Below are 26,636 nucleotides of genomic sequence, written 5' to 3'. Positions count from 1 at the left end.
AATATATATACCCAGTCTTAATCTCTTTCCCAAACTCTAGTCACATATCACCTACTACCTGCTGAACATCTCTGTCTACAGTCCCACTGTCATCTGAAACTCAGTATGACCAAAGCAGAAGTAATTCTATTTCCCCAACACTCATTCCTCTTCACAACTTTGTTGTTCCTGTCAAAGGCACTACCATCTTCCAGTAACTGAAGTGAAAAATCTCAGTGTCATTTTTGACTCTTTCTCTACCTTATTCTCCATACTGAATCAAACTGTCAAATAAATTTGGCCTCCAAAATGTCTCTCCTATTTATTCCCTTCATTCTTACTCATGTAGATACTACCCTTCTCATTTCTACCTCAGCTTAGCTGCAAGCACCAGAACCAATGCTTCACTAAGAATGTCTGAACTCTCATCTAAGATAAGTGTGCTTCATGACTTATGGGTTGCCCACTAAACTGCAGTATACAGGTTAGACTAAGCTCTTTATCCACTTAGTTGTTAGTGTTGTTGTTGTTGTTTTACTGTGGGTAGTTAAAGTCTATTATGCCAAAACTATGATAGCTATGACTGAGGATGGTTTTGTGACATCCTACAGCTAAATAAAATGAGCAAGATGCCATTTATGAATATGAAGATTTGAATAACCTCACTACCAATACGCAATATTTCTTTTATTTGGACTTTGGATAGGTTACTCTCTGTAACAGTGGAGAATACCTTAAGTGAGCACAGGTCTTCCTGGTTAATGCCTCACTTGATTTTAATATTCAGTAGATCACTTAAAGTTATCTCTAAGGTTGCACTCATAATCTCATAAAAGTTATATGATTTTCCCATATTTAAAGGAGATAACTCTTTCCACTACAAGTCAACATAAATGTATATATCACAGGATATGACTCAGACATTTGGGAATTTTAAAAACAGTTACTTCTGGTGCTTAGTTTAGTCTTTAAGTGATCCAGAAACAACTGTTTGTACTATGTGACTCTGGCTGGTAGAAATGCCTTTATCCTGTATTAATAGACAAGCAGCTAACATCCTGACTTGGTTCTGGCTATATCAACCTGTACGTACACTGATAGACAGACACTTCTTCCTGTGAAAAAGGAAGTCAAATGATATGTCTTAGCAAACCCTTTTCCTTCCTTTAAGGAAATAAAATAAATAGATAAGAAAAGAGATAACAAAAAACAATAACAAAGAAAAAACTTAAATGAAGCAACACGCAAACACATATTCTCCACAATTCAAACAAAGATGTGTGGTTGTTGTGGGATCCTGGACAACTCACTTCCCCTCCCTAGATTTCAATTTTCTCGTCTGTAACATGAGCATTTGGACTAGGATCATAGATCTGGAATTTGAAATGATCTAAACAGGCATCTACTCTCATTTTAAAAATGGTGTTCTCAAAGGGTCACATTCAGTGATTTCAAGGAATTTTTCATGTCAGATACACTACTAAAAACTATTCACTGTGGAGTGGAATTCAGTGCAAGATAGACTCCATTCAAAAGGCCATAGTCATTACATATTTACCCATAAAGCAGTCTGATGCACAAGATGATGAGGCATCAGCATAGGACTGCAGTGGACAATTGCTTCCACATTTACTTGCTATTTTAGCAGAGTGCATCAGAACAACTATCTAAAGTTTTGAAAACACAAAGCACTGAGGAGGGTAACAAGAATTATAAGGCCTCTCTGAGGGGCTTTATTATCTCTAATGTAAGTCCCCTTTTCTTAGAAAGAAGAGATCATCAGAGGCTGGAGTGGTGAGAGAAGGTTTTACATTAGAGCTAAGATTTGAGTCTTTAAATGATGGATAGGATTTAGACAAGTAGAAAGGCAGGATAAAGTCACCCAGGTAGGAAAACGTCAGGAACAATGAATGGTAAGAAGACAGGAAAGCATGCAATGTGTGAATAAGAGAGTATGAACTCATTCCATTCTGGCTAGAACAAAAGGTTTGTCTGGGGAACATAAGGAGATAAGCCTAGAATAGGTAAGCTGATTGATTCTACTTAGTTCCAACACAGATAATAAAAGCTTACATCTGTTTGATGTTACAGTTTTTCCCAAGTCTTTAAAGGTTGATACCTCTGTTGAGGACACTGACAGTCAATAGTAGAACTTGTTTATATGGAAAGCTACTGTATATTTATATATCCAATATTAACATCAGAACTTAACCATAATACATATATATATAAAATACACATTATATATGTGTATATATATATATAGTTCCCAGTCGCCTTGATATAAGTAGCACTATTAAATGAATCTACCTTGATTAGTGTTTTGTGGTCTTTTTAAGCTATCAAATGGAATGAAAAGAGAGAATGAGACAGAGAGAGAGAGAATTAACAAGTAATGAAAGACAAAGGAAAAAGAGAGAGCATACATGGCAAGGCAAAGAAAAGAGGTAGTAAGAAAGGATACTCTATCAAATAATTTCTCACACTAGCTACCTGAGACAGCAGTTGGGTATTTTCAAAAAGAACGATAATAGAAGAATAAAAATGAAATAGAACTTACAGAGTCTAGGATTGAGGTACTTTAGAACATTATAGAACATAGCTGTGATTTAGCTGTGAGTGGGCAGCAAGCTTCTGGGGTTAATTACTCAATTCCCTTTCTCCATTTTTGAAAGCTGACAGTCTTTCCCACCTGAATTTCCCAACAAATTCAGCCCATTTGCTAGCCTGGATACCATCTGGGTCTAATTAAATATTCTGCACCTGTCCCAAGTCACTTCCCAATAATGAAATGAACTCACTTGTCATGCCACAAAAATGCCTTCTAAAGCCATGTGCAACTTTAAAATATCATAATATAAAAATAATAGAATAATAATTTCCACCAAGGTAAGGAAATGGTTATTTCATTATAAGGTATTCATTAGTTAAGAAGTGCTTGTCTGATATTATCAGACACAATATACACAGTCACCCACCTGAAAGGGTGGCATTTTTAGGAAGACTGCCAAATTACCTAAATGTTCAAGCATGATGAAAAATTGGATGAAATACAAATAATAGCTGACAGAACTCTTATACTTAATATATATGTAAAATGATTCTGTCAACTGTAGAAGACTCCATAGAAAGTTTAAAGCTAAATTTATGCTTCATAATGTCAAGTGGCTGCAACCCTTGTGAGCTAGTAGGGTGTAATAAAAGGCCACATGGCAGAGTGGAAAGACCACTGGCTTAGATGTACAATACTTGGGTTTGAATTTGGCTTAGCTACTTAGCACTGAGTAACGTTGGAGCAACCATTTACCCTCTCTTGGCCTTCTCCAGTGGAGGTTGGATTAGATGATCTTCAATGTGCTTTCCAGTTCTAGATAATATGATTTAAATTGATCATATTGTTCTGCACAGGACCAAAGGTCATTCCAAGTGACTGCATATTATGGAAAAAAATCATAAGAATTTAAACTACAAATAGCTCAAACAGCTATGAAAAGTTCAATATTTGGTATAGTAGCTACAGCATGTTATCAAAGATTACCAACATTACAAAGATTATTTGCAAGCAAGAAGTGGAATTAAAGGTATCAACCAGAACATGTACAATGACCAAAGGAGGTGAGCTAGGCCTATGACAAGAATGAAACAAAAGATGGAAAATTCAAATGTTATATTAGTAGTGTAACAACATTAAAAGAACTACAGAGGTTCCTTAGTACAGAATAAGTGAGTCCAATGCAGAAAACTTGTGAAAAAACACGGACAAGAGTTGTGAACAATGAAAAGGGAGTGCCCACACCAAGAAAATTAGAGGTCACTGAAAATATCCAAGTGTGCTCTTATACATAAAACAAAATGTGGCATGACAGCTAGAACATAATGGTGAAAGGGTAAGAATGAAACCAAAATATAACAATGTTTGAAAAGTTTGACATTTTTTCTATAGTGGGACATTTATAAATCCACACCCATTTACCTCACCATGGCATGCTTACTTCACATGACCAGTAATTTGGTTTGGCAACCTAACTCTATAAAACCAGTAATTCAGAAAAGTTTAATAAATGCTATTTTTAGTTTGCACACTCCTGGGATTGGGCACACACATGTTTTTACTTTAGTTGCTCAAGGGACCCCTTTCAGACACAAATACATTTGTTAGCCATTATAGTGATGGGAAAGATGCAGAATAATGAATGACACATTCTAAAATGCAAAACTTGTGAATATCATTTTACATAGGTTTAGATTACAATAAATTTTTGAATGATTAATGTAACTTATGAAGAGAGTTAATAATTATATTAAGACAATTCATCTTGCCAAAAACTATGTACTAGAAGCATACTTTGATGTGGTACATTTTTAAAAGAACAGTTGGGGAACTTTTACAATGATAAAGACTCGAAGAGTGGAAGGAAATAAAGTAAATTTATAGCTTCTTTCACGGGATATTTTGGGTGTAGGAGCACCAAAAAGGATTTGCTCAGCAAGTATTTATAATTCCCTTGGTATGGTATGAAGTACAAAACTTTTTACTTTTAAATATGAAGAAATATATCTAAAATTAGAACATATGAACACAAACATCTGAGTCAATTGTTTTGCCCATTGCTTCTAAACAAAATATTTCAAATTCCATACAAAATTCTGAACACCCATAAATGTTTGCTCTAATCTTGACACTGAATTTGGATTATCTCCATGGAGGAAATCCGTGAACCAGATGTGAATTCACTCTTCCAGATGTAGGAAAAAATAAAACAACATTTCCCTCCTCATTCATCCTAGTCACTTACAAACATGCCAAGATTAAAATTGCAAGGAGGAAATCTCACAAATTTTTATTCAACTATTCAAAAACTATCATGACACTGCAGATATTTATTGAATTATTAGCAAAATGAATTTATTATGAATTTACTTTAAAGCAAGGGTAAGTTGTCCTGATTTAATCAGATTAAGAATTCAGAACCCAATCTTTTTTATCCTCTTCCATATATTCAATCATACTGATCGCGATCACCAATTAAAAGCTTATTTTGACATTCTTAAGGAACATTTTTATTGCAATTTTAATTAGCACACCTTACGACTTTGAGCTTTGTCAAATCTTACAGATAGAATTGTTATAGATAGATAAATGAGTCATTGCACACTTTAATTTAATTAGCAACATAAAGCAAGCATGTTGTACCCAGGGGAAAGAACCCTGCACTTAGACCAAACTAGTTAGGCTAAGCATCATCTTTACCATTTACTAACCATGTAAAACACTGTAGCTCAGCTTTCTTATCTGCTCAAAAGAGGTAAGGTTACTGATAACAATTTTACTCATAAGGTTGTTATGAAGATCAAAAAATACATGTAACAACAACTACTCACATTTACACAATGTTTTAAAGTTTACACATTCCACAAATGTGTCTACTCAATGCAAGGCTACTGTTGGGAGATAACATTACTCTGATTCCGTCAAGCCCAACAACATTTATTACAGCCACTCTTTAATGGTGTCCATGATCTCTAGAATGAGTGTGACCACACTATCCACCTGGTAAAACTCAAGGAGACGAAGGACATCTATTATTCAGACTATAATATGCAATTCATGAACTAAGAGATAGAATTGACCTTAAAGGTCAAGTCCAAACTTCTCATTTTACAAATGAGCTGGGCCATCTCCAGTTGTCCTGATCTACATCTGGTCACTGGACCCAGATGGCTCTGGAGGAGAAAGTAAGGCTGGTGCCTTTGCACAGCCCTCCCTCACTTAAATCCAATTCACTTGCAAGTCATGGCATCATCTTTCTTCTGCTTAGAGAGTGAAGGACAAATCACGCCACACACTTTTCAGTATACCATACTTCCCTCAGACAACCCATGGTGCTGGATCCTTGCACAGGAATTTTGGACAAAAAATGTAGGTGGAATTTTGGATAAAAAGTGAGGGGATGCCCATTAATTGGGAGTGACTGAACAAGTTATGGTATATGATTATGATGGAACACTACTGTGCTGTAAGAAATGATAAGTAGGATGGTTTAAAAAAACAACTTGGAAAGACTCATATGAATTGATGCAAAGTGAAGTAAGACGAATCAAGAGAACATTGTACACAGCAACAGCAATAGTGTAACGATGATCAACTATGAAAGACCTACCACTCTGATCAGTACAATGATCCAAGACAATTCCAAAGGACTCATGATGAAAAAGGCTGTCTACCTCCTGAGAGAGAACTGATGTATTCTGAGTGCAGATTGAAACATATTTTTTCACTTACTTTATGTTTCTTTCTTTTTATTGTTGTTGTTATTGTTTGCAACATGGCTAATATGAAAATATGTTTTCCATGACTTTACATGTATAGCTGATATATTACTTGCCTTCTCAATGAGTGGGAGGGAGGGGGAGAATTTGGAATTCAAAATTTAAAAAAATGTTAAAAGTAAAATTAAAAAAATTTAAAACTAGATGGGCATTTGTCTTCAGGGAGAAGAGTGGTGGGTGAGGGAGGTTGGATCATTAAAGGCACTTTTTTTTCCCCAAAGGCAGTCCATCTCCCTCTCCTCCTGTTTCAATTTTAAGTCCCAAATTCTCCCCCTCCCTCCTACTCATATATAAAACAAATATGAGGTAATTTTAGGGGGGGAAGGCACTAAGCGGCTGGTAAATCAGGAAGGTCATCATGTATATTCTAGTTAGGCCATTAATGAAGTATAAATTGAAAGTATACACAAACTAAGTCAACCTCATGTTTGCCTAGCTGCATATATATATATATATATACACACACACATATATGTGTGTGTGTGTGTATATACATATATATATATTCAATATGGTCTTAACAAGAACTCTAAAAATGTTTTTACATTCAATATTTATACATATTAATATAAAAATAAAGTAGAGTTTTCATTTTAATTTAGCAAAAGTGTTGAGTATAACAAGTATATAAATATATATAATACATATATACAAATATATATTTACAAGTATACAATTTTACTGTTAAACTCTGTATAATGTGAGACTAATCAACGAGGACCTAGTCTTTACAGCATGCAGATTTATCCTTCCTGATGAAGATACGCAATATTGTCTGTCTGCTGACAATCTAACACATGGAACTTTGATGAGCCTGCTTCCAGGGATGTGTAATAACCCTTTTCCCTTTTCAGAGAAAGAGCAAGTATCCTGTGATCATACCATGTAGTAATACAAGATCTTTTAATTGCCTGAACCAGAGATGAGTGTTCATTCAAAGGTTCCTGCCAAAGATCTCTTGCTTTCAGCAGCCCAGTCTGCTGCTGGACTGCCTCATCTCCCTATTTAGCCACCAGGTGTCTCCATGTGCATGATACGTCTGTCTGCTGGGTTTACTCTTTCCTAATCATTACATGAATGAGTATCCAAAGCCAAACTGACCAGGTTATGATTTTGTGAGATTTGAAAAATTGAAAAAGTCTCCTGAGATGTTCTCAGAAACCAGAGCCAGTGTGATAGCAAGGTGAGGAGCCAGCAATGAAAAGCAACTAGCTTGACCCAGAAGAGAAACTGAAGTGTTCCGACAGCCAATAGACGGAGTACAGCAAGGAGTTAGCCCAGTTAAGCAAGCAAGCGATCCTTTGGCAATGCCACCTCCAAGAAGTGGACTTGGCAGGAACTTTAAGAAGAAAAAGACCCTCTGGGCCAAAAGTCTCAAGGAACTCCCTTTGGCCACATGTGTTCCCTACATGCAGGCCTCCATCCCTTCATCCTTTGAGTTTGAGCTCACACCCTCCAGAGACCAAACATGTGTAGTGGAGAGAACTATCCCCTGGTTGGTAGGGATGCTTTTTATAACTTCTGACCTTGCTATACCTTCTTAGTGTAAAAGCTGATTGATAACAAGTAATTAATCAATACTAAAGAGCACACCAGATGGAAGCTCATGAATGATAGTATTAGAAACCCCAATTTCCCAGGATTAACCCTAGAACCCTGATGGGAGCAACAGCCAGTAACCAAACTAATTTGTGCAAGTGAGAGTTAGAAGAATGTGCCCAGAGCATAATATAATGCTACTTCTGGGGATTTAATTCAGGTGTAATATGGGCCTTTCCTGACAACACTTATTTTATAATCACCACTTTTGTTAACTTTTGAAAGAATGTGAAGTAAATAGTAAATTAGAACATTTGATGCAAGCTATCTTCATCACACGGGCCACTAAACTAAAATAATCAGGTTGTTTCTTTCTTGTACTATAAAATGCATTACTTTTTTTACCCATACGTGCTTAAACACTCAAGTTTGATGTTATGCCAACAACTCTTCAGCTTTCTCTTACAGTTTCTTCTCAGGCAGGAGGGCAAATAATTGTGGTCAGATTTTAAAAACAAATAAACAAAACACAAAAATTATTTTACCGTGTCACAGATGTTTTGTTTTTACTGTTAAAAAGGCAAAACCTACCATTCTTCAAAGAAGAAACAAGTTAAAATTTTCATCTCAATTCAAATATGACTTTGTATGCCATAAATGTTGATTGAGTCACCACAAAATTAAAAGTGTCAAATTTCAAGAAACAGAGTATGAGTGAAACCAGCCATGAACTAAAATGTCACATTCCATGCGTGACAAGATTGAACTTTTTCTTACCAAAACACATCTGTGCTTTCCCTCTTCAAACTAAGGAAAGAAAACGGAAAATAAAACAGAGAATCTGACAGACACCAGTAGGCAATTATAATTTCAATCTTCAGTATAAAACAGATTACCAGACCTTTTGGGAGCAAAATTCCATAAAGATCAAGTAACATTAATAAAAGATACACAGAAAGATCCTCATTGTAAGAAGCAAAGCCACTCTAAACCTGGCTGTAGCTCTCTGAATAAGAGAATTACAAAACAAAGGAATAAAAGAGACAAAATCAACATGAAAAATATTGAGTTGTCACTTGAAAAGCTTGTTTTAAAAAATGACAAATCAGGGCAGCTAGGTGGCGCAGTGGATAGAGCATTATCCCTTAAGTCAGGAGGACCTGAGTTCAAATGTAACCTCAGACCAAACATGACACTTACTAGCTGTGTGACCCTGGTCAAGTCACTTAACCCCAATTGCCTCACCAAAAAATAAATAAATAAATGAATGAATGAATGAATGAATGAATGAATGAATAGTTTTAAAAGTGACAAATCCAATGTGGTATATTTGTGCTCCCACAGTAAGAATGGAATGAAAGAAATAGTGCATGTATGGCTTCACCAATAAAAGCTAGAGAAGGGATGACTAGACAGTAACTCATCTGAAAAAGATCTGGAGGTCTCAGAAGCAAGACTGCCAGCTCAGTATCAGTATTTGATGTGATAGTCTCAAAAGCTAGTTCAATCTTTGGCTGCATTAAGAGAGGGACAATGTCCAGGCTGAAGCAATTACCTAGATTCAAGACCCCAACTCCTTTTGTGACTAATTACATAGATATCTTTCTGCCTAAGTTTAATGTAATATCCTGGGAGAAGAAAAAAAAAACTTCTAAGTGTTATATCAGCAATTGCCTGTGGTAGTGTTTTGTCCTCTAGGGTGGAGTGAATTCTCCTCTTCTCTGAAGTAAGGCTCCAACACATCACTGGCCCTGTTTTTGGGGCTGTTTCAAGTATCATCCTCCCTTCAGACCCAAGAAACTGCCTTACTGAGAAAAGAGAGGTTATCCACCATAAGCTCCTTCTTAACCCCTACTCTTTACCTTAAATCCCCTCTAAATTTTACCTCATTCTTTCCTTATTTATCTAGTAATTGGAGAAGCAATGACTTCTCTTTACCAAGGTCAGTTCCTCTAGATGCACTCTTGATCTCATCCCTTCCTGTATGCCTTTATCACCTATAACATCTATAAACTCTCTTTATCCACTGGCTCCTTCCGCTGCCTATAAACAGGCCTAAGGGCTCCCCTAATCCTTAAAAAATCTTCACTTGATCCCGCAACCTCTTTAAACTATTAGCTTATATCTATTCCTTTCATAGTTAAACTCCGAGAAAAACCTGTCTGTGCTCATTGCTTTCATCTCCTCACCTCCAACTTCCCAATTTCTCATAATTTGGTTTCTGACACAATCACTCAACTAAAACTGTCTCCAAGGTTATCAATGATCTTTGAATTGGAAAGTCTTATGGTCTTTTCTCAGACTCATTTGGTCTTTGTCTTAGATGCTCTTTCCTCCCTTGACTTCTATGGGACTGTTTTTGTTCAGTTTTTTCAGTCGTGTCAGACTCTTTGTGACCTCATTTGGGGTTTTCCTGGCAAAGATACTGGAGTGGTTTGCCATTTCCTTCTCCAGCTTTCTCTTAATTCTCCTATCTGTGTGTCTCTGTATGTTTCCATCTCTATTTCTCTCCCTATTTCTGTGACATCATCAATTCCAATGGGCCAAATTATCACCTTTATGCAGATTTAGATATCTAAATTTATATCTAAAATATACATTTTATTATATACTATATATTATATATATTTATATATTCCAAATTTATATGTCAAGCCCTAATCTCTCTCCTAAAATCCAGACACCTATCACCAACTCCCTGCTGGTGAAATCTTGTGAATTTGCAGTATTGGTCACAAACTCAAGAGAACTCATCTTATTTCCCTCCAAATTCTGAAATTCTGCTGGGGGAATCACTGTCCTTCCAGTCTAGTTGGGTTTGAAAACTTAAAGTCCTTCTCATCTCTTCACTTTCTCCCCTCCCACGTCCAGACAGCTGTCTAATCTTATCAAACCGGCCTCTGCCTCATCTCTCTCATCCCTTTCCTTTCCACTCACACAGCCATTCCCCTAATAAAAGCCCTCATTATCTCTCTCGGGTTATTGTTGTTGTTATTGCACAGTCATTTCAGCCACGTCCAATTCTCCATGACCCTTTCTGGGGTTTTTCATGGCAAAGATACTGGAGAGGTTTGCCATTTCCTTCTCCAGCTCATTTTACAGATGAGGAAACTGAGGCAAACAGGGTTAAGCGACATGCCCAGAGTCACACAGCTAAGAACTGTCTGAGGCCTGATTTGAACTCAGGAAGATGAGTCTTCCTTATTCCAGACCTGGCACTCTATTTACTATGCCGTCTGGATACCCTCTTCTAGTTTACCTCCTCTCCAACAATCTGTATTCCGTGCAACTGTCAAAATAATATTCTTAAAACCCAGGTCTATGTCATTCCTCAGCTCAACAGTCTTCAATAGTCCCAGAGCCTCTAGGATAAAATACAAACTCCACAGCCTTTACTATATGTTTCTAAACAACCTATCTTTCCAAATTTAATATTTCTCCTATTTCTGTACGACTCTATGTTCCAGCCAAACTGACCCACTAGCTGTTCCCAAACTTGAAATTCTAGCTCTTATATCCATGCCCTTGCACAAGCTGTCTCTCCTGTCTAGAATGTACCTCCTTCTCATCTCTACTTAAAATCCTTAGCTTCTTTTGAGACTTATCTCAGATGGCACCTTCTCCAGGAAGCCTTTCCTAATTTCTCATGTGGTTACTGTTTTCTTCCTCCTGATTCTGCTTACACTATATTTATTTTTGTATATATCATTTCTCCCATATCCTTATATCCCTCTAGCACAGAGTAGGTGCTCAATAAATGATTACTGAATTAAATAGGTTTAAGGAACCTATTCTTTGTGCAAAACACTTCTCTGACTATAACTATACAGCAGTAGTGGGATTTCTGAAAAGCTAGGATTTTATGCCCTCTAAAAAACTAACATTACATGTTGAAAAGAATGTGACACTTCTGGTCAAGTCTTCTCATTCTGGAATTCATGATAAATGAAAAGAATGTTGGCATTTTTTCATATCAAAAGCAACGTGCAATTCTTCATGTCACTCCAGCTTACTTATTGAAACAAATGATCTCATTACAAAACAAGTAAGAGAAACAAACAAAGCCTCCTTCAGTTCCTGCCGGGATTCATTATTAGAATTCACCTTTCCTTTCACCTCTCCCACAATCCCCAAAGCTGACTGCCAAATACTTGTCTCACTGTAGGACAGGACATTAGAAACTTTCAACAACTTGGTACAGTGAATCCAGCTTTCCTTAGTCACTGACTGATGACTCTATTCCTATTTAGGCACTTTTAAAGTAACACTTTTGTTCTTCCCGGAAGCTCATGCTGCATTCCACATTACAATAGGGACTAGAGTAAAACAAAGACAAAAATGTAAAAAATCAAGCAGTTAGACATCCCAGTGGTTTTAAGCATACATCTATAGGTGATTACAGGTCAAATCCCCATTCCCTACTTCCTTCTTTAAAAGAGATATAAATCCTTGTGTGTATGTGTGTGTGTGTGTGTGTGTGTGTGTGTATACATACACATACATATTTGTAAACTAAAATGAAATAAATCGTTCTGCTTTATTAATTGCCATTTTAAAATATTATTAGAAAATTTATGTCAAAGGGAAGTTGAGTAAAGTCTTGCATGCCAAATAGTGGCCAGGAAAGCTTATGGGTCATTGGGGGACCTATTAAAGAACTCTCTTTCTCACCCACCTTTCCAAAAAATATCCTAGCCTTTCTCTATCAGATCAAAACTCCCACTTGAAAAAAAAAAGAGAGAAAGAAATGGAAGAAGAATACATTTGAAAAAAAAAAGAATGTATAAAGTTATTCAAGAATGTTATAAGTATGATACAGGGAACCACAGTACAATGAAATTCAACAGACCTTGTTCTAATACTTATGTTGACCTTGGAGAAATCAGTTCCCCAATCTTGGCATCAGTTTGCAAATATCTAATAATGAGTGAATCAGAATAGGTAATAATAATATCTGTATGTACATATAACATGTAGTCATATATATACATGCATATATATATATAAACTCACATATAGGAAATACATTGAATGCTATGAGGCAATATGGTATTCTGGAAAGAACAAAATAATCAAAGTTAGATAACTTGAGAGGCAGTGTTGCATAGTAGGAAAAAAAAAACTGGCCTTGAAATCAGGAAAACTAGGACTCAAGTCTCATATTCACACCACTAGCTGTGTGATCCTGTGCTCTGGACCAAAGGTGTCCACTGGGTTTCAGTACTCCCAAACTAGATTAAAATGTAATTGGGAAATACTTTAAAAAATAAAAATATCATAGAACATAGATAATGTTAATATGTGATTTTCTAAGTGAATGTGTAACCTGCATGGCCCATTTTCTATCTGAGTTTGATACCAATGATCTGGATCAGGGCTTCTTAAACTTTTTCCACTTGTGATTTCTTTTCACCCAAAAATTTTTCACTCAATCCTAGGCATACAGGTATATAAAATAGGTATACAAATCAAATATTTGTAATAAACCATAAAGAAATTTATTTTAAAATAATTCTTTGATACATGTATAATTTTACTGTTTATTAAAGATGAAAGCAAATTTGCATACTAATGAGATGGATGAGCTTGTTTATTTTTTTTAAAGAGGCAATGGAGGTTAAGTAACTTGCCCAGGTCACACAGTTAGCTAATGAGTGTCTGAGGCTGTATTTGAAGTCAGGTCCTCCTGATTCCAGGGCTGGTGCTCTATCCACTGCGCCACCTAGCTGCCCTCTCTGCTTGTTTATTTTTATATAAAGAATTAAATTTTGGCGGAATAGTTGCTACTGCTGAACACTGAGCATCTTTAATGTATTTCACAGAGTTGATTGATATTTTGATTTTATAATTGTCAATGCTGAGAACGCTACTTAGCATAAATATGTAGTAAAAAATGGCAGAAGTATGTTTAGGGCCATGTCAGAAATTGTTGGAAATTCTGTCCTAATCCTAAGCCAAAATTCATTTAATAATTTTGTATGTACAGTTAAAAACACTGCAATGCATAACACACAATAGTCTTGAATCTGAGCTGAGGCGTTTCTGACGGTGTTCATTGGTGTTGTGTGGCGTTGAGAGCATGCACAGGGCAAAGGGTGCATAGTGTGTGTTCAGAACCAAGGTTGCAGTGGAGATGCAACGTAGGCAAGCACTTCCAGGAACATCTCGGATTCATTACGCATTTGATTTTTAATTAATTTTTGGTCTTTGCATGTTCAGAAACCTTTCACTGTTGCCACATTTTTAAAGACCCCCACATTCGGTTACATCATGACCCACAGTTTAAGAAGCGCCAATTGAGACAACTACCTAAGACTGTAAGTTGAAGAGAAGGTAGAAGGAATTGAATTGGTAGGAAGAGTTCCTTATACTGATGAAATCACAGATCCACTTCCTTAATTTATAAAATTAATATACTTGCATTACTTTCCTCACAGGATTTTTGTGGGGAAAACACATAATAAATCATGACGTATTATATAAATGTAAGCTATTATTGCTGCATTTATTTTTGCAATCAAATTTTGTGAAACAAAATGAAATACAACAACTGGATTAATGCAAAGAGGTCAGTGTCACTGGACAGTAAAGTCCAGGCGTAAAGTGGAAGAAGACTTGAAAGGAATAATGGGGCCAGACTATAAAGGGCTTTAAAAGCCAAATGGAGGATTTTATATTTGATCCTGGAGGCAATTGAGAACCACTGGAATTTACTGAATAGGACACGTGACACGGTCAGAGCTGCACCTTACGAAGATCAATTTGACAGTGGAATGAGAAGAGACTTGAGAGATGGAGACCAATCAGAAGGCTACTGCAGTCATCTAGATGTGAGGTGATAAAGGCAAACATCAGGCTACTGGCAGTGTCAGAGAAGAGAAGGAGACATATATGAGAGATGTTAAGAAGGCAGAATCAACAGGTCTTGGCAACAAGATTGAATGGGGTGAGGAGCAAGAGTTGGGAGAGAGTAAAGGGGAAGGGGGGGAAAGGTGGTGGTGGGAGAGAGTGAAGAGATGAAAATAGCAGGTTGCAACAAGCCTGTGTGACCAGGAGGAGGATGGCGCTCTCAACAACAATAGGAAAAGTTATGCAGGAGGGAGAGGTATGGGGGAAATATGAGTTTAGTTTTGGACAGGATGAGTTTAAGACATCTTTGGGATATCCTGTCTGAGATGTCCAATAGGCAGTTGGAGATATGAGATATCAACATAGAGATGATAACTGGGATTTGATAACATGGGAGTTGATAAGATCACTTGAGCTAAATAATAGAGAGAGAGAGAGTAAAAGAAGGTCAAAGGGAGAACCTTGGTGGGGGAGGGGGGTGCCACCCATGGATAGTGTGATCTGGATGAAGATCCAGCAAAGTAGACTAAGAAGGAGTCAAACAGAAAGGAGAACTATTTATATTTTGCAATAAAAATTAATAACAGAAATCTTAATTCCTAAAATAGTTTGTTCCAGGTGAATTTCAACACAGAGAAAAGTGTTAGAAATAGTTTTACTTCTTGAACTTAAAGTGATTACAACTTGAAACACTGGAGCATAAGAGTGAGCCCTCACATCTAAAGTTAACAATAGCTCATTCAGCAGATGGCTTCTTTCTTTATTTCCATTGCTAGTTACCTGCCAGAGCAAAAACAAACAAAAAATAAGAATCTTCCTCTTTTCTAGCTACATCTGAGGGTCACAGGGGAAGAGAGGGAAGATTACTATAAAAAACTTAGCTAGCTGTTTCAAGGGAATATCCTGCCAACAGTGCACTATTTTAATTAATTTTAATGTGGACTTAATTATCAACAAGCACAAATATTTCAAGGTACAAAGAAGAGGGAAGAGGACCATAAGGGAAACTAAGCTTCTGTTATATACAGTTGTCTTTTAAAGAAAAAAAATATATATATAGTCCAACAAGGTGTTAAAAAAAATTGCTTTATTTATGTCCCAATCTGTACTTTTTTCTGTATATTTAAAAAAGTGTTTTACTGATAATCTTCCTTCAAGTCAAAGTAGTATTGTTACTTAATCATTGCTTAGGACCAAGCACACTGTCTTAAGAAAGAAAACAATTATCTAGTTTAATGTACAAAGGAAATAAAATATTGACTTAACATTTACAAATCAAGTAATAGTAGAGTCAAATAAATGTACTCTAATGGCAAAGCAATTGATGAACTGGTTGAATTCATTAAAGGAATTTGACATCTCTATTGATGAAAACCATCCCTGTCAATTTCCTTCTCTGATCCTATATACCCTAAAGACAACCACAGCTGAGTTTGGTCAACAGGAGCCATAACAAAATTATTTATGATTCAGGTTTATCACATATATTTTAAAAACATATAATAATAACAATTAAAATAACTACATATTATAATTTTAACTATGATTGAAAATATTTATTCTATAACTGCTATTATACATGCACAATAAATATAAAATTTAAATCAATTTTCTATTTGGTATAAAGCACTCATGTAAACTATACAAATATAAAATCAAATTTTGACTTAAAGATTCTACCATTTTTCTTTCAAAGACAGGTGAAAAGATTGTAGGGAAACTTGATACTCTTCTCATTGTCACATAGATCTCCCAATTGATTCTGCCTCCATTCTCTCTCTTTTCCAAAATTATGTTTAACATTCCTGGTAATCTCCTTAGTGCATTGTAGTGATTATATCATTCTTTCATGCTAAGAGAGATATTTGTGGTTCTCCCATTTTCTACTGAATAATACCAAATTCCTTAATCTGGTCCAGAAAGTTTCCTTTCTGACCTTTTTGTTCCCAACATGCCCTAGAGTCCTGGAATGGGCTTCTCTCTACTTCCCCTCCAATGCCTATTTTTTTAAAAAATAATTAGTGTTTTTTCTCCCCCCCTTTACTTGTACATCATATTATTGAAAAAATAAATTTTACTGATAATACTATTACATTGTCTAAACTTCTTCCAGTATTCCTATCCTTTTTCTTCCTATATAGTTTTTTTTTAATTGAGGGAAAAAATCAGCAAAACCAATCAATACAACAAAAAATTTGAAAATATATGCAATGTTTAACTCTCCCTCTCCCAATACACCTCTCACTTCTACAAAGGAGAGGGGGGAGGTATCTTCTTATATTTCTTCTTTGGGATCAAGCTTATTCTTTGTAAATCTGTTATATTCACTTTCAATTATTTTGTGGTGGTTGTTTTTTCCATTTACATTGTTGTACTCATTGTATATCAGTTTTTATAAGTCTTTCCATACTTCTCTTCATTCCTCATATTTATCATTTCTTACAGCACAGTAATAGTCCATTATATTCATGAATAACTGTTTTTAAATGTATGATTACTTTTTCCCTTTAAAAAAATTTTCACTATAAACAAGTGGTTGGTATTTATGTTAACTTGATAAACGTTTAGCCAAAGTAATTTGGAATTTGTGACCATTTTAAGCTGCTAAGCTAAGGGGTTTTTTTTTGTACTATGTATAGATAAAAAAGAGCTTACTATGCAAACTTCAGAATAGTGTTAGAAAGAATATTTAGTCTCTGCGACAATGAAGCTCTTTATGAGTTCTCATAAAAACCACTTCAGTAAGAGCTTCATGCCTGAAGAGCATGCTAGTTAAACAAGATCTTTACCTACTTATTAAAACATTTTTAAGATTCTCTAAGAAAATAGCCTTGCTCTGCAGGTTCTGGTCCCATCAGTAGTATTATTGTATTTATTTGAAAATAATTTTAATAGCATTTCTCTAAAAATACTATAGGATTAAAAAAATAAAAAATCAAACTGTCCTCTCTACCTCCAAATCCAGCTAAATTCATTAAAGCTTAGAAAATAATTCCTATATTTAAACTAAGAACCAAAGAGATGAGTGTTAAATTATACAGTTTTCAAAAGAAGAAATGCAAACTATCAACAACCATATGAAAAATGGTCCAAATCACTAATCAAAGATGATTTTCAAACTAAAATATTTCTGAGGTTTTACCTCATATGTATCAAGTTGGCAAAGGGGCTTATAAACAATTAAATAATTCAGTGCTGGAGATACACAGATACTCTACTGATGAAGAATTCATCTAACCATTCTGGAAAACATTTTGGAATTTACAAGAAAAGTAACCAGAATCTTCAAGCCCTTGGGTCCAGTGATACCACTACTAGGTATATATTCCATGGAAGTCATATAGAAAAGAAGGCCTCATATATACTAAAATACTTCTAGCAGCACATTTTTCATGGTCACAAAAAAATGGGAATCAAAGTATTCTCAATTTGTGAATGGCTAAACAAATTGGGGTATATGAATGTGTAATATTGCTGTGCTAGAAGAAATGTAAAACTTTAAAGAAGCATACGAAAACTTGTATGAACTGATGAAAAATAGAAAGCAAAACAAAGAGATCAATATATACAATGTCTACAATAATGTGAATGAAAACAACGGTAAAAGAAATCAGAATTTAAATTGAATACAATGACCAGTCTTGGCACTAGAGGATCACAGGTGAAACACACTTTATGCTTACTCAATAGAAAAGTAGTGGACTACAGGTAGATAACATTGTATGTGCTTTCAAAAATAACTGAATGTTTTAGCTTACGCAAATGCTTAAATTAATACAATTAAAAGAACAGATCCCGTAGAGGGAAAATATTTTGGAAGTGACAGTGGTATAAATAAAAAGTCATGTATATGTATATGTGTATATATGTGCACATGTATATGTGTATATGTACATATATATGTATATGTGTGGGTGTGTGTAAAGAGATATACTGGTTGCCTTCCTCTAGAATAGATGTTCTCTAGTTTATCAATGTTTTTCCTAAAACATGATGACAAAATCACATTTCTAGATAAGGGCAGAGAAGAGTAACTATCACCTACTCAAAGGAATCTAGGTCACATAGTAAACAGCCCTAGACTTAAGAGTCCGAAAAATCTGAGTTCAAATTCTGCCTCAAACACTTAGTAGATATGAATCCTGAGCAAGTCACTATGGAAGAAAATTCTGTACTCTTTGTTTTAGGACCAAGCCTTCTAGCAACAATTTTTATTAATTTTGATTATTCTAATCTAAGCATTTCTGCTGAAGGAAAAATAAAAGAGGATAAAGCTATTTCATACTTGAAAGTCTTTCTTGGACTAGCCATTTCCAAAGTTATAGTTCACAGTATTTCTGAACAAAGAAAATTTCACAATATGTTAGGACATAGTAGTAGAACTCAGGCTAAGGCAGAAATTCAGTTAACAGTTTGCTTAATCAGAAAAACAACATTCACAACTTTTAGCAAAACTATGGAGAATCAAAACCATTCAATTCTACTTTGAACACTTCCTTTTAAGGGATTCTCCTTTCCCGACAATTCTATGATCTGAAGTAATCAAAGAGATTACTAGTTCCTTCAGATAATTATCCTAATCTATTAAAGGGGAGTTAATCACCCTTGTCTATTATCACCCTACTTACTTGTGGGAAGAATCTTTCCTGGGCTATTCAATTCAATTCAATTAAACATTCATTAAGCCTGCTATTTGCACTCAGGTTTCATTGGATCTCTCTCTTAAGGTGGAGTGCATTTTTTCATCATGGGTCCTTTGGAACTGTCATGGATCATTATATTGATCAGAGCAGCTAAGTCTTTCATAGTTGATCATCATTACAATGTTGTTGTAACTGTGTACAATGTTTTCCTGGTTCTGCTCACTTTACTTTGCATCAGTTCATACATATTTTCCCAGGTTTTTCTGAACACATCTACTCGTCATTTCTTACAGCACAACAGTATTCCATCACAATCATATATAACATGTTCAGCTATTCCCCAACTGATGGGCATCTCCTCAATTTCCAAATTCTTTGCTACCACAAAGAAGCTACTATAAATATTTTTGTACATATAGGTCTTCTTCCCTTTTTTTTTTTTTAACCTCTTTGGGATATAGTCCTAGTAGAGGTATTTCTGGGTCAAAGGGTATGCATAGTTTGATACCCCTTTGAACATAGTTCTAAATTGTTTTTTAGAATGGTTGGACAAGTTCACAACTCCACCAACAATGCATTTGTTGTTGTTCAGTCATTTTCAATCATGTCTGACTCTTTGTGACCCCATTTGGGGTTTTCTTGGCAAATATACTGGAGTGATTTGCTATTTCCTTCTCCAGCTCATTTTACAGATAAGGAAACTGAGTCAAACAGTTAAGTAACTTGCCCAGGGTCACACAGCTAGTAAGTGTCTGAGGCCAGATTTGTACTAAGGAAGATAAGTCTTCCTCACTCCAGGCCCAGCACTCTACCCACTGTGCCACCTAGCTGCCCTAACAGTGCTTTAGTGTCCCTATTTTTCCACATCCCCTCCAGTATTTATCATGTTAGTCAATCTGGTAGATGTGAGATGGTACCTCAGAGTTGTGTTAATTTGCATTTCCCTAATCAGTGGTGATTTAGAGCTTTTTTTCATGTGACTATTGATAGTTTTGATTTCTTCTGAAAACTGCCTCTTCATATCCTTTGACCACTTATCAACTGGGGAAGGAAAATTACTATCTCCTCCCCTCTCCCTCTCCTCTCAGTTCACCTAGAGTATGGTGTTCAGTTCTGGGCACTACTACAGTTTAAGACACTGATAAGCTGGAAAGTATTCAAAGGAGGGTAACTAGGATGGTGAAGGGCTTTGAGTCTTACCAAGTTAGGCTGAAGGAACTGGGCATGTTTAGTTTGGAAAAGAGAACACTCAGAGGAGTGTGAGGTGGGCGAAGAGACATGATAGCCGTATTCAAGCATTTGATGGCTATCGTGGAAGGATTATTAAACTTGTTCTCTTAGACCCCAGGAACAATGAGTAGTTGTCACAAACAAGTCAATTTAAGATTAACATTGGAGAAAGACTTTCTAAGAATCGATGCCATTCAAAAGTAGACTGGCCTGCCTCAAGGAGTGGAAGCTTCCCCTTCTTGAAGGTCTTCAAGCAGAGTCTGGATGACCAATAATAGAGTATTGGGGATTCCTTTTATGTATGAATTGAACCAGATAGCAATTGAGATCCCTTCCAATTCTCAAATGATGTGAAACAATGGCCACATAGACATAAAATTTGCTATTAATTTTCTGTACTTGATATTTTGTTGATAGTTATTATAACACTTCACAGAACTGTAGAGTCTCAGAGTTGAAAGAAATCTCAAAGCTCAACTAGCACCTATTTGTAAAATTAAAAAAAAAATTGGGGGGGGATTACCAGGTCATTTGAGATTTATGAAAAAAGGAACTTCAAAGCATATCACAGATACTAGGCAATAGGATACAGCCTAGCTTAACATTGTTTCCTCATATTTGAGCCTTAGCATTCCTTCTCTTCCCTTCACCACCCCACATAACACAATTAAATTCTTAATACTCCTGTTTCTACACCATGCTGTGTATTACAAAGGCATTAAGAATTCAATTGTGTTAACTAAGCAGTGAGAGATAGCCTCAGTCAGGAACACTTGGGTTCAAGACTTGCCTCTGACACAAGTTGGCCATGTCCACCTGAACAAGTCTGTTTAACTCACAGTGCCCTAGGCAATTCTGTAAGACTATAATTTGCATAAGATGTATTGACCTACATGGCTGGGGAAAGTTCCTCACCTATACCAATGAAATCACAGATCTCATCCAAAATACAATAATAATTAAGCAGTACCTGAAACAATGATCTAGCAATACAAAACAATACAACAATATAAAAGTGGATACTGACTCTTCTCATGGCATGCTCTTTCAGGAATGTAGTAGAGAAGAAAGAACGCTGCACTTTACAGTTAAAAAAACTGATTAATTCTAGCTTTAATCTAGGCTAGAAGTCTCATTGAGGTTTAACCATCAATTGCTTGCTGAATTGATGCCATTTAATTTTCTGTAATTTTCTATATAAGTACCAGGACCAATTCAGAAAAGGAGTGTTGCAGGGCAGTTAGCTGGCGCAGTAGACAGAGCACCATCCCTGGATTCAGGAGGACCTGAGTTCAAATCCAGCCTCAGACACATAATACTTACTAGCTGTGTGACCCTGGGCAAGTCACTTAACCCCACTGCCTAACCAAAAAAACAAACAAAAGAAACAGAAAAGGAGTGTTGAAGTATACTTCAAAGATAGGACTAAGGTGCTAAAGACTCTTATTGACCAGCCCATGTCTATAAAATACCTACTCTTTTCTGACTATGGAGGAAGACACTCAATAACAAAAAGACGTTATTCAAATTACATTTGGGTAAATCAAGTTTAGTAACTGAATTAATGAGAAATCAAGAAACAACTAAGTATCTTTTAGATCAATTCAACTTAAAAGGCAATATAATGAATTTTCTTACATTGTCATATTAATATCAGTTTATTGGCTATATACAAAAAAAAGAGAACTCTGACCCAGCAGTGAAAAATATTTGAGACTCTGAAAGTAAATTACACATCACTCACATCTTTGCTTTCTAAAGATGACCAATAAGTCGCTAAAAAGTTTAGGGATTTCACTTTTTTTTTTGCAAGTTGAATAAAAGAATTTAAAATGTCATTGAATACATTTCTTTATAATGGCATTTGACTTTCTACCACTTATCCTTTAAAATAACTGTTTCCAGAGACCAAATATTTTCAATAATGAAATAGCATTCTTAATAAAGGAAAAATTTCACGCAAAGTCTTTAGAAACCAAATCTGGCAGAGAGTGAAAGAAGAAAGTGATAAATGAAATTAAGTCAAACAAACACATCAGTCTCAGAAACAAAAAATATTTTATTAGTTTCTGCACAAAATAAGATTTGATGAAAATACCAAAGAAGACTCTTTTCTTTTTTGAAAAATGCTATTGACAATACATTTGCCAATGATTTATAACTCACTTAAAAAGTACAGTGTGCATAACTTTTTTTGAAGCACAAGTAATAAACAATAAACTAATAAAGACCTTAATTCTCTGAGCGACACTTAACCTTGTTTTAACCTATCCAAGGTTATGGAAATTAATTAGAACTATTTTATCAGTAGCTTGTAAATTTAATTTGCTACTTCATGTTGTCTAAGACCAAAAAAAAAAACAAAAAACCAAAAAACCAGGCAACAATAAGAAAATACAGTTCTACTTCAAGGACCTGTGATTTCATCAGTATGACGGCTCTCTCTCCTTCCATAACATTTCCTAGCCTCTGAGAAGTGGGATCACCCTATGGCAAACCTGGAGAAGAGCCTATCTGAACCTACATAGACAAGTCCTTGGATGATAGGGATAGTCCTCGTTCTTGTCAAGGAGCTTACATGTTATCTGAAGAAACAACATGTACATGGAGAGACAAAAACAAAGCATATGCAAACTAAGTACATAGCAATTTTGGGGGGGCAGGGCAAGGGAAGCTGAGAGGATCAGGAAAGGCCGCATGCAGAAGGCAGCATTTAAACTGAGCTTTTAAGGAAGCTAGAATTCTAAAAGGCAGAGATGAGAAAGGAGGCCATTCGAGGGGTAACAGGGATGGCCTGTACAAAGACATGGGGGATGGAATGTCACGTATATGGAGTAAATAGCAAGTAAACCAATTTGGTTGTATTGAAAATTACACGAAGGAGAAAAAAGTCTAATAAGTTTGGCTGGAAACCGATGGTGAGGGCCATTATACGCTAAACAAAGGATTTTGTATATGACCCTACTGGCAGTAGGGTGCCACAGGAGTTTACTGAGCAGGGTAATGAGGTGATTAGGTCTGTGTTACAGAAATACCAATTTGGCAGCTATATGGAGGATGGACTAGAGAGAAGAGACTGGAGGCAGAGAGACCAATTAGGACACCATTTCACTAATTCTAGTGAGAGGTGATTTCAGCAAATTTAGGTGACTGTGTTGCTTAATGATATTGATATAATTACTATATTAAGGTGGTAGATGTGGAGTAAAGCTGCTGTGGAGATAGAACTGATAAGATTTGGCAAATGAATGGATATGGGGGGCACAAGGGCAAGGAAAGAGTTGAGGACAAATCCAAGGTTGTGAAATCAGGTGACTGAAAGAATAATGGTGCCCCTGATAGAAATAAGGAAGCTAAGAAGAAAGGCAAATAGGGGTGGGCCTGGGGGAGAGGAAAGATTATGCATTCTGCTTTGATCATGTTAAATGTAAGAGATGCTTCTGGCACACTCAATGGGAATTGCCCAGTAAACAGACGCTGATGCAAGGCTAGAGCTCAGCAGAAAGACCAGGCCAAGGGAATCTCAGAATGGTACCATGGGTAGAGAATGAAACTCAAAATCAGGAAGATTTGAATTGAAATCCTACTTCTGACATTTTAGAATTGAGATTTCTCATGTGTACAATTGAAGATAAGACCTTGTGGCATCATATGAGAACATGTTTGTGAAATGTTTTGGAAACTAGCAAAAGGTGCTACAAAGGGGATAGTGAGGATAGGAATACCAATAATTGATGAGGCCACAGATCTAATGAAGGACTGAAACATACATTTACCCAAAATCTTAACTTTTACAAACCCACACATTCTTTCAAATGAATTATTTTGTCATCTTCCTGAGGGTCCCTGCAACATGCAACTGAAATAGCTCCCCCCCTTTCAAGCTCCTCATTATGTGCCGGCTTCCTCTTTAAAATGCAAGCTCCTTGACACAAACTGTCTTGCTTGCTCACGTCGGTATCCCCAGTATTCAGAACACTGCAAATGCTTCATTTAACACACTGTAAAAACTTAACAAATTATTTTTATTTAATAAATGATTTATATCTCTCTCTATGCCTAGATATATGCCTAGGCCTAGAGATTAACCAGAAAAGATTAGTTAGTTATCTTCTCAAAGTGAAAGTGCATTTCCTTTTATGTATAATTGAACTTGTATAGGTTTGAGAAAAATCAACCATCCTTTTCCCTACAGGGACTAGGAAACCAGGGTCTTCTACAGATCTAACAGCAAGGAGACGTCTCATGAAACTGAATCATAGATTACAGATTTAAAGCTGGAAGGGACTTCACAATTAATCTAAACCAGCTCCCTAATTTTGTGGATAGTGAAATTAAGGCCTAGACAGGTTAAGCAACTTCCTTAAAGTAATACGAGCAGTAAGCGGCAAAGCCTAGATTCAAATTCTCATTCTCTGGAGACAGATTCAAAGCTTGATTTCTGGTATTCAATTATAATTTAACCTGCACAATACAAAATCTTTAGATAAATTTAGTTTTTTACATGTCTCATAACTGATTTAATTGCTAAATATTTGCTAGCTATGATGATGATGAAGAGATCAAAATTCAAAAGCAAGGAATATATAAATAGCAATATTTTAGTAGGTTTTTTTAGGGTTCCAACAGGCAGCAAATCTTTAAAAAAAAACAGCATAAAAAATATAAAGTGGTCCTGGTTTCCACTTATCTATCTTTATAATAAAAATAGTGTATACTTATATAGTACTTTAAGGTTTGCAAAGCACTTCATATGTGTTATTTAATTTGATCCTTGTAATAGCCCTGTGTAATACATGTTACTATTAACTCCATTTTACAGATGAAGAAACTGAGGAAAAAGAGACATAAAGTGATTTACTTGGAGTAACAAAGTTAGCAAACATCTGAGGCAAGAATTGTACTCAGGTCTTCATTACTCCAAGTCTAGCATTTAATCCTCTGTAATTTATATAATTTAATCTCAAATACCTAACATAAAATAGGCAAATAAAAGCAGTTTGTCTATTAGTTATCTAATTATAACCTAAAAGGATAATTATGAACAAGGTTTACTAAGTTAAATTTATACTGTTTTAAAAGCAGCTTCATCAACAACAGAAAAGTGTAATTTAATGATGAGAACTGGGTTTTCTCAACAAACAAAAGCATGAAAGACTTTCACAATCAAATATTTGCCTATGGGTTAGCAGAGCCTCGCATGTTCAATTCCTGCCATTCTCTCTGGAGCAGGTGGTTTCTGTTACACATTTCAACTAAACATGGTTCATAAAATCTACACATTCCAACACAAGGCTCTTCTTATGTCATCAGCACTATGGGGAAAAAATTAACAGTCTGATCCACAAATAAGGACAGGCCAGTCATTCATGTACTGAGTAAATATTTATTGGGAACAAAGCACCCACTTGGGTGCTATGGACAAGACAGAGACATGTATACCATAGCCTCTTCTTCAAATATTGCTGAGGTATATAAATGTATGCCCTTTTTCTCTAATTTCTTCAGTTTATCCCTTAAACCTTCCTTAATTATCTCCAGTCACTGAGTCAATAAACATTTATTAATCTCCAACTATATGCCAGGCACTGTGCAAAGTACTACAGATTAAAAAAGAAAGAAAGAAAAGACAAAAGACAGTTCCTGCTATCAGAGTTCATGGTCTAATGAGGGAGAAAATATGAAAATGACTATGCACACACAAGCTACAGACAGGATAAATTAGTTAATTAAGAGAAGGAAGGCACTAAAAATTAAGGGGGATTGGGAAAGGCCTCCTGTGGAATATGGGACTTCAGCAGGTATTTGAAGAAAGATGAGACTGAAATGAGGAGGTAGAACATTCCAGACATGAGGGACAGTCAGTGAAAACAGACCCAGTCAGGAGATGAGGGTCTTATGAGAAGAACAGCAAGGAGGCCAGGGTTACTTGCGTAAAGGATAAAGGGGTGAGGGCATAAGACTGGAAGGGAGGTGGAGTGGGGGAAGATTTTTGAATGCCAAAAATTTTATATTTGATTCTGGAGGTGATAGGGAGTCACTGAAGATTATGGAGTAGAGGGATGT

General features: G+C 35.8%; 1 protein-coding gene across 1 annotated transcript in view; it reads right to left on the bottom strand.

Moving 5' to 3' along the window:
• SBF2 (SET binding factor 2) overlaps positions 1-26,636 on the bottom strand; it is a 485,589-nt gene that overhangs the window by 361,095 nt on the left and 97,858 nt on the right. The gene's annotated exons all lie outside the window — the stretch shown is intronic.

Source organism: Vombatus ursinus, unplaced genomic scaffold (assembly GCF_900497805.2).
Source record: "Vombatus ursinus unplaced genomic scaffold, bare-nosed wombat genome assembly UNPS02009770.1, whole genome shotgun sequence".
NCBI classification, from domain to species: Eukaryota; Metazoa; Chordata; class Mammalia; order Diprotodontia; family Vombatidae; genus Vombatus; species Vombatus ursinus.
This window is presented reverse-complemented; position numbering and strand designations above follow the sequence as displayed.